Source organism: Ovis canadensis, chromosome 9 (assembly GCF_042477335.2).
Source record: "Ovis canadensis isolate MfBH-ARS-UI-01 breed Bighorn chromosome 9, ARS-UI_OviCan_v2, whole genome shotgun sequence".
Taxonomy (NCBI): Eukaryota; Metazoa; Chordata; class Mammalia; order Artiodactyla; family Bovidae; genus Ovis; species Ovis canadensis.
The window spans coordinates 30,236,746-30,247,879 of NC_091253.1; the positions used below are offsets into that span (position 1 = coordinate 30,236,746).

Consider the following 11,134-nt stretch of genomic DNA (forward strand, 5'->3'; position numbering starts at 1 on the left):
GTTCACAACAGTAATGGAGAAAATGCGTAATTACCCTGAAATGGTAAACTAAATTAGCCATTAACACTTCCTGGGATTTCAGTGTAACCTCCTTTCTCCACCCAAAAGGCAACATGAGTTCAGTCCATAATATCACTGATCCATTTTTTCCCCTCCCCCCCCCCTTTTTTTTCCCCATTTTTTACATGAATAGTTTTTTGGGCTTTGATCTGTAATGGCGATTAAGGTAACAGATTAGTCCTTGCCTGCCCAGGACTGTCTGGGTATTAAAACTGATAGTCCCTTTCAGTCCCAGACAAGCCCTAACACAGGGCTGTGTTGTCAGTGGGCTTTGGCCATGTTATTGGAACTATGTACCACCTAGATCCATGGTTAGGAGAATTTAGTGTGCCTCAGAACAACTTGGAAGGCCTGTAAACACTGATTTCTGCATCTGATTCCCCCTAATTCCTGATCTAGTGGGTTTGGGTAGAAGCCTGAGAACTACTTTTCTTACAGTGTTGTGGGTAGTGCTGATGCTGCTGGTTTGGGGTTGAGCCGTGTATATACCATGTGAGTATCTGATGATGTTTTATTAAGCTTTGTGGAGAAAGGAACTGGTTCTCTGCCTTGTAAGCCTAAGCGCTGACTACCCCAAAGGGTGTTTGTGTGTCTGAGCAGTGATCATGCAGTGCAAAAAACAACCCATCCTGTTGGAAGTGACAGAAATGGGGGAAAAGTTAAAAAAAAAGTCAAAACAGGTCATTTTTACACAAACATGTATCAGTATATACACACACATATATATTTTATAGTAAGTTTTCTAGGTAAACTTTCATTTGATAATCAGTTTGAATCTCGTAAAGTATCTGACATGGGTAGTTGCTTCCAGAGAACACATAATTCATTATTATAGCAGAACCGATATAAGCTGAGTGGAGTAGAGATGATGATACCCACCCTGCTTGCCCCTCGGAGCTCACCATGAAAACCCACAGGGGAGGTGTGAGCACACCATGCAGACGTCAGATGTCACGGTGACGATTTCCATGCTTTTCAGTGCTCTCCTCTTCATCGTCTCATTGGTTGTCTGGTGTTCAGTTTGCCAGGCTGGTCTGTCCTCAGAGGTGGTCACCTTGTAGATGGTTCCTTGAGAGTGGCTCACAGTCAGTGAGTCAGTGGCTGAGCTTGCTCAGACCACCTGTCCAGTTTGTACCGTCTTCCTCATCTGTAAACACCTGCTCTACTACTAACCTCAGGACTCTAGTTATACGGCTAACTTGAGAAATCATGTGAAAGCACGTTCAAGCCTCTGTTCCCAATGGCAATTGGCAATAATGAGTAAATAATAAATAAGCCTCATAGAACAAGAAGTGTATTGTTTTGTGCTAATGCCAAGAGTAAGAACAGTTTGTTGTCAAATATGAAATAGATTTGTGTCAAGCGTGGAAGTTGTTATGCATACCAAAACGTGTTCATCTTTAGCCTCAGCTATACCTTCATTAGATTCAACCTGCTTACTCTGTTTTTAATGATGAATACAAGAACGAAAAGAACATTTGTGAAATATAGATTACATATTGTAATTACAGTGTGTGTCTAGATACTTTGTAATTATAGAATACTTCATAATTGATTTTATTATAACATACTTAATTATTCAACTTCTGTACATTTAGTTTTCAGCTGTCTTCAAGAACACATCATAAACAAATTACAGCATTTGACAAAATCCCCTAACAACCCTGAAGAAAAGTTCTATATATTATATGTGAGGATTAAATATGGTAGCTCTGATAAAGATGTCAGTCTTTTGATCAACCTTTAAAAAAAAACAAAAACAGGGAAATTGTTTGAAGGAGAGACTTGCAATCGCTGGTTCATTGCAACTCAGTATGCAGTATCCTAATTAGTCAAGTATCGTGTGCCTACCTGGGCATGAAATAATTTTTTTTTTCCTAATTTAAACCTGGAAATTTTCAGTTGTAGAACAGCTTGAATAGCCTTTGTTGGAAATAGCCATTGGGTTCTTTTTTTTAAGTATTTGTCTTCAGAAACAATGAAGGTCATCTTGTATCCATAGAGACCACATGCACTTTCCTCATTATTTCTAGCATTGTTTCTGTAATGGGTAGTTACTTATGACATTTAAAGCAAAAAAAAAATTCACAAAGCAACGTTAAATATTACCACAGTAAATATCAAAGACCGAAATCACTTACTCCATAGTTTCTCAAAGAAATTAATTAGAAAATTAGTAGCCTTTCAAAATTGTGTGTATTGATGTGTTCAGTAGTTATCCTGTAGGGTGTCTGTGTATGTTTGTTCATTTCTTGGAAATCACTGAAACTTAATTGTATACTCTATAATTGTTTGAACTGGGGTGTTTTTTTTTTTCTTTAAGAAACAGTAACTTCACATACTTTAGATGAAAGTAACTCTTGGTTTTGGTGGAGTGCCGATTTTTTTCACGTCACCTAATCTTCATTCTGTCTTTCAGGAAAGTGGTGTGGTTACAAAACGATTTTAACGTATTGCTGCTTTATAAACAAAGCCACGGTCATGAGTTCATTTTCTTATTACCTACCTTGCTTTGTTATCTCCATGGACTGTATATGCATCTCTAAGCTAACTCAGCTGGGGACGGGCGAAGAAAGTATTAGTCTTAGTACAGATCCACTGCCAGTGGAACCCACTGTATTAGCGACCTAGATTAGGATGCTCTTGTTAATGGAAGAGTCCCTTTTAATGATAGCATCAGCGCAGCAGGCATACCTTCAGACTGTTTCAGGCACATGTATGGTCTCTCTGATTATTCGGACTGTCATTCTGGTGTGTTTATTATTAATTCTGAAACTCTGGGTTCCGGGAGAGAAAACTTCATTTTTTGCACATATCAAATAGAAAGTGTATCTTCGTGTAGAATAACTGGGTCATATCTTTAACGTTACTAATTTGCCACGATAACTTTACAATGCATATTGTCTTTTGTAATTAATTTATTTAGGAAAAATTGCTGTTGATAAACCATTTATCTCTTGCTAATGAATTTCATTAACCATATCATTTTTTTTGTCCCCAAATGTCACAGATAGCATTCAGGACTAAAAGGCCTAACAAGCATTTAGAGATGGTGACCAGCAATACTTGTGTCGATGCCTTCTGTTAACTTGTGCAGAAAGTCTGTTGTTGTAAACATCCCCGACTGGAAGCTGTACCACACAGCTAAGCTTTCAGTCAGATGTTTGCTGCTACCGGCTATTCGCAGACGTCATTTCAGTGTAATTACATCTAAGAGGTAGAATTGGAGCGGGGCTGGGGGTGCCTGTAAAGTGTGTGGGTGAACACCAGGAATCTTTGGGGTTCTGCCTTCACTGTACTCTGTGTGAATGCGTGTTTCATGCCGAGTAGTGTGGGATGCTCTCCTCAAAACAGGATATCCTGGAGCGGATGCCAGCCGAGCTTCCAGACTTTAAGATGCTGCTGCTGCTGCTGGGCCTTAGAGAATTCTGTTAAAAAAAAAAAAAAATTTTTTTTTTCCACTATGGGTTCTTATTTCTGTTTTTACCCTGTCAGTGAACTCACATTCTTTATTGCCTTTCCAAGTAGGCTAGAGTTTGACTTCCCAGCAGTTCAGAAGACTGATTTCCTCCTTTAGAAATTCTGTAGACGTTCTTGAGAGTAAATTTATCACCACCGCCCCACCCTACCGCCCAGCAGTATATAACCTAGAAGTTTTCAGTTTTCTCTGTAGTGAAGAAATGTGTGTATAAACTTTGTCTCTTGCCTCTCAACAACCCCCCACCCTAGCTTCCTGTTCTCCACCCTGAGTGACGTCACAACTCCTAGTCAGAACTGTCCTCTAAAAACTTTTGCAGGACCTCAAACTACTCAGCCTTTTTACAGCATTCACCGTTGGTTATATTTGTCTCCGTTTATTGAGTATGTTTTCCTGCATATTCTCAGGTCACTGCTTGGCTTTTCTCTTCCTCATTCGCATGTCGCTGCCTTGTGAGCAGATGCACTGAATCTATTTTTTGGGGTTTCCCCACAGAGCTGAAGAATACAGGGTTTTTCTCACAGCCGACATTCAATCCACACTGTTGATAATGTATAATTTTACAACAGCTCTTTCTCCGAGTTTTGAAAATTTGCTTTCTTACCTCTATTTGTCTTGTAGACACTGGGAAACATTTCTGTTTTATTGAAACCTTTCTCTTCAGTAAAGCTTTAGTATTTTTATCATGTATTAATATTAAACTGCTGAACATGTTACTGTATAGGGCTCAGTGCATAATTAAACCAAAAGGTAAAGCCCTTGGTAACTTTTTACGTGCACATCTTCCTTGATTAGATCATAAGCTTTCTGAGAGTGAGGACATCATATCCTTATAATTATCTGTTTTCCTGGCCATCAGCACCAAGTAGGGCACCTTGCGTGCACAGAGCTGCGCCAGCGATTTTGTTTTGCTGCAGGGGCTACTATGTCCTTTTACCTTTCTGCAGAGGAGCAGGTGACAGTTTGGGGCATCGTGTTGCTGCCCAGATGTGTTCCTACAGCAGCCCCACTTCTTAAACACGCCTTTGCCAGAGTGCTAGTTTACAAGCCTGACGTGGCCAGCGTGGAGGAGGGGGAGGAGGATGGTGGAGGATGGTGAGCTGCTTCAGACACAGGTGGCTCTGCAACTTGAAGTATAATTTTCAAGCTTGATGATTCGCATGCAGCAAGTGTCCCTTCCTGCTGAGCTCTTAATAAAGCAGGTTTCTTGTGTACTCCTTGACCCTCCAATGTAGGCCTCAGAGTCCAGATAGCAGCAAACGGATGGGGCCATTTGGGCTCTGAGAGCCCGAGGCATGTCCCCTCGAAGGGTAGAACGAGTCCTCTGCTAACAGGGTTGTTCTGTTAGACAAGGGACAGTGTTTCCTATGAAAAGTTGTGTTACACAGCCTTGAGATTCAGTAAGATGGATAGAAACTGCCCAGTTTAATAATTTGCCTGGCTGGATTTGAGAGGCTTGTTAAAATGAAAGCCCAGATGTGTGCTAAAAGGAGGATGCATGTCTGGCACAAAGCTGTCACCCTCTGCCCAGCCCAGCCCCTCACCCCTGACTGCAGGATTAGTGTACAATCTGTGCTATATAACATTTGTTCCATGTTATTCTGCCCTGGTGAGGTGAATCAGAGGCCATGCCAGCTTTAATTCTGGATGCCCTTGCCTCTGTGTATTGGAATACCACCTTATAAAAGTCGTCTGCAGATGACTTCTTTATGTTTTAGTTTGGAAGAACTGCCGACTTCCCAAATGACCTGCCAGTGTAACAATTGACTGTATAGGACAAATGCTTTAAAATGTTTGAGCAGTAGTGTTTGCTAATAAACCTGTAAGAGCTTGTCTCCCCACATTTTAGCTTAGTATTGAGGAAGAAGTGTGTGGTCTTTATTGACAGGTCCTAAGAAGATTATTTTGATTGAAAGTGAAAGTAAAACATTTTTAGTTGCTGAGTAGTATTCTGAAAATGACAGGCTTTTTTTTCCTTAGCATTTGCTTTGACATTTCTAAGGGATTACTTTTTAAAAGCAAAACTGAAAAATTGTGTCTGCAAGTTCATTTCCAGTTAGACACATTTGTGTGCAGATATTCTCTGTTGAAAGCACACTGCTCGACGGGTCCTCATTGGTCTTGGTGCCGGAGTCCCTTTTACCCTGACTGGCTCCCTCCATTGCTCTGGATAAAGCTTTATTCATTGAGTGAATAAACAGAGGTACATTTGCGGTGCATATTCAGGAGGAAAAAAGTTTCAAGTGTGAGTCCGAACTTAATCACTTTTCAAAACTATGCTGTTTCAGGTTGTCTCTGCCAGTTTCCCCAGCCTGGTTCCTTACGGGCGGACAGTGTGGTGGGTGTTTTGGTGTTGGGTGGGTTTCTTTTTTCTTCATTCTGTAGCATATTACAAACTTCCTGACAATTTGATGTTCACTGCTATCTTTGCTCTGGCTCTCCAGCATGTTTGGTAACACTGTTATTAATGCGTTGGTTTTCAAATAATAGCAGGTATCAGAATTACTTGGGAGAGATTGTTAATTAAAATACTGATTGCTGGGCCTTGCGAGACTTTCTCGTTCAGTAGGTCTGTGGTGATGCTTGCTTCTCCTAAATGCCCACGTGCTCCATTGCTGCTGTCCTAAGTCTAGGCTTTCAGAACCACGGAGCTCATCTTCCGTTCGTCTCCCTGGTCAGTGGTATGGTGGCTGTTCAGTCATGTCCGACTCTTTGTGACCCCATGGACTATAGCCCACCAGGCTCCTCTCTGTCTATGGGACTTCCCAGGCAGGAAGACTGAAGTGGATTACCCCTTCCTTTGCCAAGGGATCTTCCCGACCCAGGGATGGAACTCATGTCTCTTGTGTCTCCTGCACTGACAGGTGGTTCTTTACTACTGAGCCACCTGGGAACCCCTCCCTGTTCAGTATCCATGCCCAATTAGCAATTGAAGAGAAATACTCATACAATCCCTAACTTAAAAACATATAGTAATCCAAAAATTTGTTTTGAAAAAGATTTGTTGGAAACCTGAGACCCACTTTTCTCCCAGAGAAAGCATCATATTCATTGTCTAGCCCACGAAACCTGTTTGAATATATTTGCAAAGAAAAGCAGAAGGAAAAAAAATAGTGTTGCGGTGGAATACTTGAAGCAAAAAACAGTATATTTGTAGAGGAAAAAAAAATGTGTGTGTTTAATCTTAAGAACTTGGGAATTTAATCAGAACTCCTGATTTAATCTTGGATCAGGAAAAGTGGCCTGAAGAGACAGGAGGTTCCAAAGGGCCCAGAAGGCATACGAAATTCCAGAGATCACTTTAGAGTTTGCTGGCAATAATTCTGTCATTTAATTTTACTTCCAAGTTTGAGGATTTTTCTCTTCGAGGCAAGTATATTGATTGGGCTGCTTAAAGTGCTTTCTAGAGGTATCAGTGGTAGTATTTTCTTAATCAGAGGAATCCAGAGAGACGACGGATTCCTGGGAGGTGACTTAGCAACACTCGGGCAGGAGGAGGAGGACCCGGTCAGGGTGTGGGAGACGTGTTCCTGAGGTGAACATCCTGAGGCAGGAGCATGGGAAGGAGATGGGGAGAGGCTGGGGGCAAGAAGGCTGCTTCGGGGCCCTGAGCGCCTCACAGGTGTGCTGCTAACTTTGTCTTCAACTTGAAACAGGAATCTCCTTCCTGAGGAAGAATGGATGCCCTATGCGCCATCCCAGCCATCAGGCAGGTTCCTGTAAATGCAGTTTGGCTTGTTTGAAAGGGAAGGCTGTAAACCCAGCCACATTTAGGTCTGGAACATTCATGAGATGTCTGCTTATATCGCCACCAGTTACGAGAAGAACATCACTTGTGCCTTTTCCCCTGGATTCTAAACCTTGTCTCAGAAATACCTCTTGATTGGACTTTTGCCTCATTCATGTTAATCTTTGTGCCTCCTGTTCTTTTTTCAAAAGATTCTACAAAATTATCTTTTTAAAAAAATCATATAAGTTATTCGTCATATATCCCTTAATTTAAATTTGAGTCTCAAGGAAAGGACCAGTGCAAATACGGTAAAGGATTGTGTAAGTCCTGCTTTAAACCAAGTTTCCAGTTCATGTAAACATCCTACACTCAGCTGTAACACTTGAGTCGGCTGGGAGGTGGATGTTTACTTCAGCTGACTTGGACTGTCAACCGTTAACACGGATAGAGGATTTGGCAAAAATAGTACACAGAGGCTTGATTTTCTTTCTTTTAATGTAGTTACTGTAAACTTTCATTACTGTCATATCTTTGCAGTTGTGCTCTCGTATCTCTAACATGACAGGAGACTCGGGGATTGGGCCAAGGAATGTCCTCACTTGGGTGGTGGCGTGCGGGCCGTGTGGAGCTTGTGGTGTGCGCCGACAAGCAGGGCCTCTGACATCAGACCCTTGGAGCCGCCTGGGCAGTGCCGGACAGTTTGCTGTGTGATTTGGAGGAGGGAAAGGCACTGCTTCACACCTCAGAGCTTTTCTCATCTGCAAAATAGGTATGGTATCCACTTCACAGGATCGTTGTAAGGACAGACCTCTGTGATGAGTGCAGAGTGGTTCATTAGTCAGCGCCTGTCACATTAAGTCCTGATAAATGCTAACGCGCTAGCTGTTGTTCTGCCAGCCATAATGCCTAATAATAGTACATAGCCTATTTTAAGTGTTCAGTGAATAATTGCTGTTCTGTTTAAAGTAGATCAAACTCATTTTTATTTTAGCAATAAAAACGATACCAGCTTTCCGATTTAATGGAAATGGTTTGAAGTCACTGTGACTTAGTGGTAGAGTTTTTTGAAGCCTAGCTTCTTGAACTCATATCCTGGTACTACCACATACTAGGTGTGTTACTTTGGGAAGATTATTTCTCCATTTCCTCAGTCTGCTAAATTGGGATTATAACAGTACGTCCCTAGTAGGATTGTTATGAGATTAAATGGGTTAATGTTATAAATAAGTTAATAGCAGTCAAATGTTACAATAATTCCTGGTACACACTAAGCTCCTGATAAATGGTAGCTATTATTATTGTTATTTCAAAAACATGTTTGTCATCCTTTTTTGTCAGAGCATAGTTGTGCCAAACATTTATAGATAAAGATAAGCTAACACCTGATAATTAGTCCTAGATATATGTTGTTTGATTTAAATGATACTCTCATATTTCATGCTCTTATTGAAAACACTCTACTTAAAATTAACTTTCTGTAACTTTGTTTTTCAGCCGCGTGAAACTACCTCTGCTTTTCATTTTTTGACGACACATTCACATTCTATATAGGTGAAAAACAAAGCAAACAGCAGCCACAGAATCAAAAGTACTGAAGAAGGACATATTGTTTCAACAGCTTGGCAAGTATCCATAAACTTATCTATGCCTGCATTCAGAATTTCAGTTCACATTTGACGCTTGTACTCAGGAAGATGCCTGTGTTTATGAAAAAGTCACAGTTAAATAAAACCATGAAGTCCAGGCAGGGAGACTTGTTCTTGAACAAGTGAGTGCTGTCTTTCTAATTGTGTTCTATTTGTTCAGTAAAGGAAAGTTTTGTGTGTGTGTGTGTTTTAAAGTTTCTTTTTATTAAGTGAGAGTTACTCTGTTACGTACTTGGATGTAAAACATATTTCAGTTAGTTTCACATTTTCATTTGAAACTTGTGAAATGCTTAAGTTATTTAATAATTTATAATACTTCAAGAGAAGTATCACAGTGCATTATGGAAGCATCATATAACCTGATAGTTTTATGAAATGTGTTTTTTCATATTTTCAGGTTAAGCATATTTGGAGGTTCCCCATCAATTTATCTTTAAACTTCAGTGAATAAAATATAAAATTTTCCTTTCATATTCTCCAATATGAAAAAGCATTCATTTAGCATATCATTGTGGTTTAGGCTTCCAAACGCCTTATAGGTTAAATTCCTAATTTGTAGTTTTTTAATTTATTGCTTGTTTCTTTTGTTTGATAGTCCTGTGTTTGTATCTTTATATTACACACTTTCCTGATTATATAGTAATATAATTTGGGCTATCAGCTTTGTCTCACTTCAGCGCTTAGAAAAAGCTCTATGTGAAAGTTGAGTTGTAGTTGAGTCAAAAAAATTTTTTTCACTTGATCTTGTTTTAGTTAATACTATAAAGCATTCTGTTATACTGAGCTGTCTCCCACCTTTTAGATAATACATGCCTTGATTTCTTTAAAAACTCTACATTTATTAGAATTTTTTCTGATGAACATGTGCTTATAAGTTTCAAATGTTACAGAATCTGGGTAAATGTTAAAATGTTCCCATTTTCCCCCATTGTTTTTCCAGTTGTCATTTTTCATTTCATTGATTGATAGAGAACATAATACAGTTGGATTTTTTATAATATTTGATATGTTCTGAAATTAAACTCCAGCTATTTTCTATCAAGTTTAAAGATTTGTTATCTCTCCTCATGATTATTTGCTATGCATTTGGCTTAAATTATTTAGCTTCTTCCGGTTTCATTACATCTTTCTTATCTCATCAGTTCCCAATAGTAGGATTCCATGCTTCCAAACAAATGTCTCCTATAGGCTTCAGTAGTTGAAGACTGTCACTTATAATAGGGAATCTGATACACATGAGTTTGCCTTTTAGGTCTGTTCATTTCAGTTGTTGTTTTTTTTAAAAAAAAAAGCAGTTTTACCTTTTGATAAAGGTAAAGTATTATTCAGTGGAAAATATTATGCACAGTTATAATAAGCAATTAAATGATCTCTTTTCATTATTAATGGCTTGATATTAAGGTTTGTTTGTTTTTAAACTAAAGAGATGATAGTATCAAATTCTGGCTTTTTCTGGCTTTCAATGAAAGGCGGGATTTAGTTTGTTTTGTTTTTAACTTTTAAGTTGCCAGGGCATTATGAAACCAGTAGCAGTTTCACTTTTAGGATTTTTATATCTATATAAATTAGGATTATTTATTAATATTAGCATTAACTTCCTTTAACTTTATGGAAGAGAACCTGTCCTGAGGATGTTTGTATAATTTTATGCATATTATTCCTGTGAGGCTGAGTAAAACTGTTCCATCAATTAAAATCTTAGTAGTAGAACCTGTTCATCTACTTAGCTGTCTTTTTTGGGATTAACCAGATGCAATTATAACTGGCTTTTAAAAGTTCCAATCTTTTTTCCTTGCTTATTTCAAAGTGACTCTTTAGAACTGTTAAGCTATATGGTCAGTGTTTGTCCATAAGTGCTGTCTAAAGCTACTTAAATATAGGATTGGGGCTATTTGTTTTGTTTTTTTAAAGTAGTTTGAAAAAATTTCTTTGCTACTTGTTCTTCATGAAACTTTTATAGGAGTTCAAATTCCCTGGAAAAATAAGGGTTTTGTAAGATTTCTTTGACTGAAGAAGTATAAAGGTTGCTAAAGGTATATAGTTGTCTTAATGTTGACATAAATTTCCCTTATTCTGTAGATATTTCTGAAAATTATTGTTTTAGATATCCTATTTATGTATAATAATCATTGTTTAAAATTTTGTAGTAACATAGGAGCACAAAAAAATACCATATTAACCAGAATACTGGGTTATTTCAAGTAAAGGTATGACTTTGAA

General features: G+C 38.7%; 1 long non-coding RNA gene across 2 annotated transcripts in view; it reads left to right on the forward strand.

Moving 5' to 3' along the window:
- LOC138446161 (uncharacterized) overlaps positions 1 to 9,963 on the forward strand; it is a 33,146-nt gene extending 23,183 nt beyond the window's left edge. For both annotated transcript variants that reach the window (XR_011259162.1, XR_011259161.1), the window contains 2 exons: positions 7,806 to 8,037; positions 8,763 to 9,963. This is a non-coding gene — a long non-coding RNA (uncharacterized lncRNA). The remainder of the gene's footprint in view (positions 1 to 7,805; positions 8,038 to 8,762) is intronic.
- Positions 9,964 to 11,134: the final 1,171 nt, after the last annotated feature.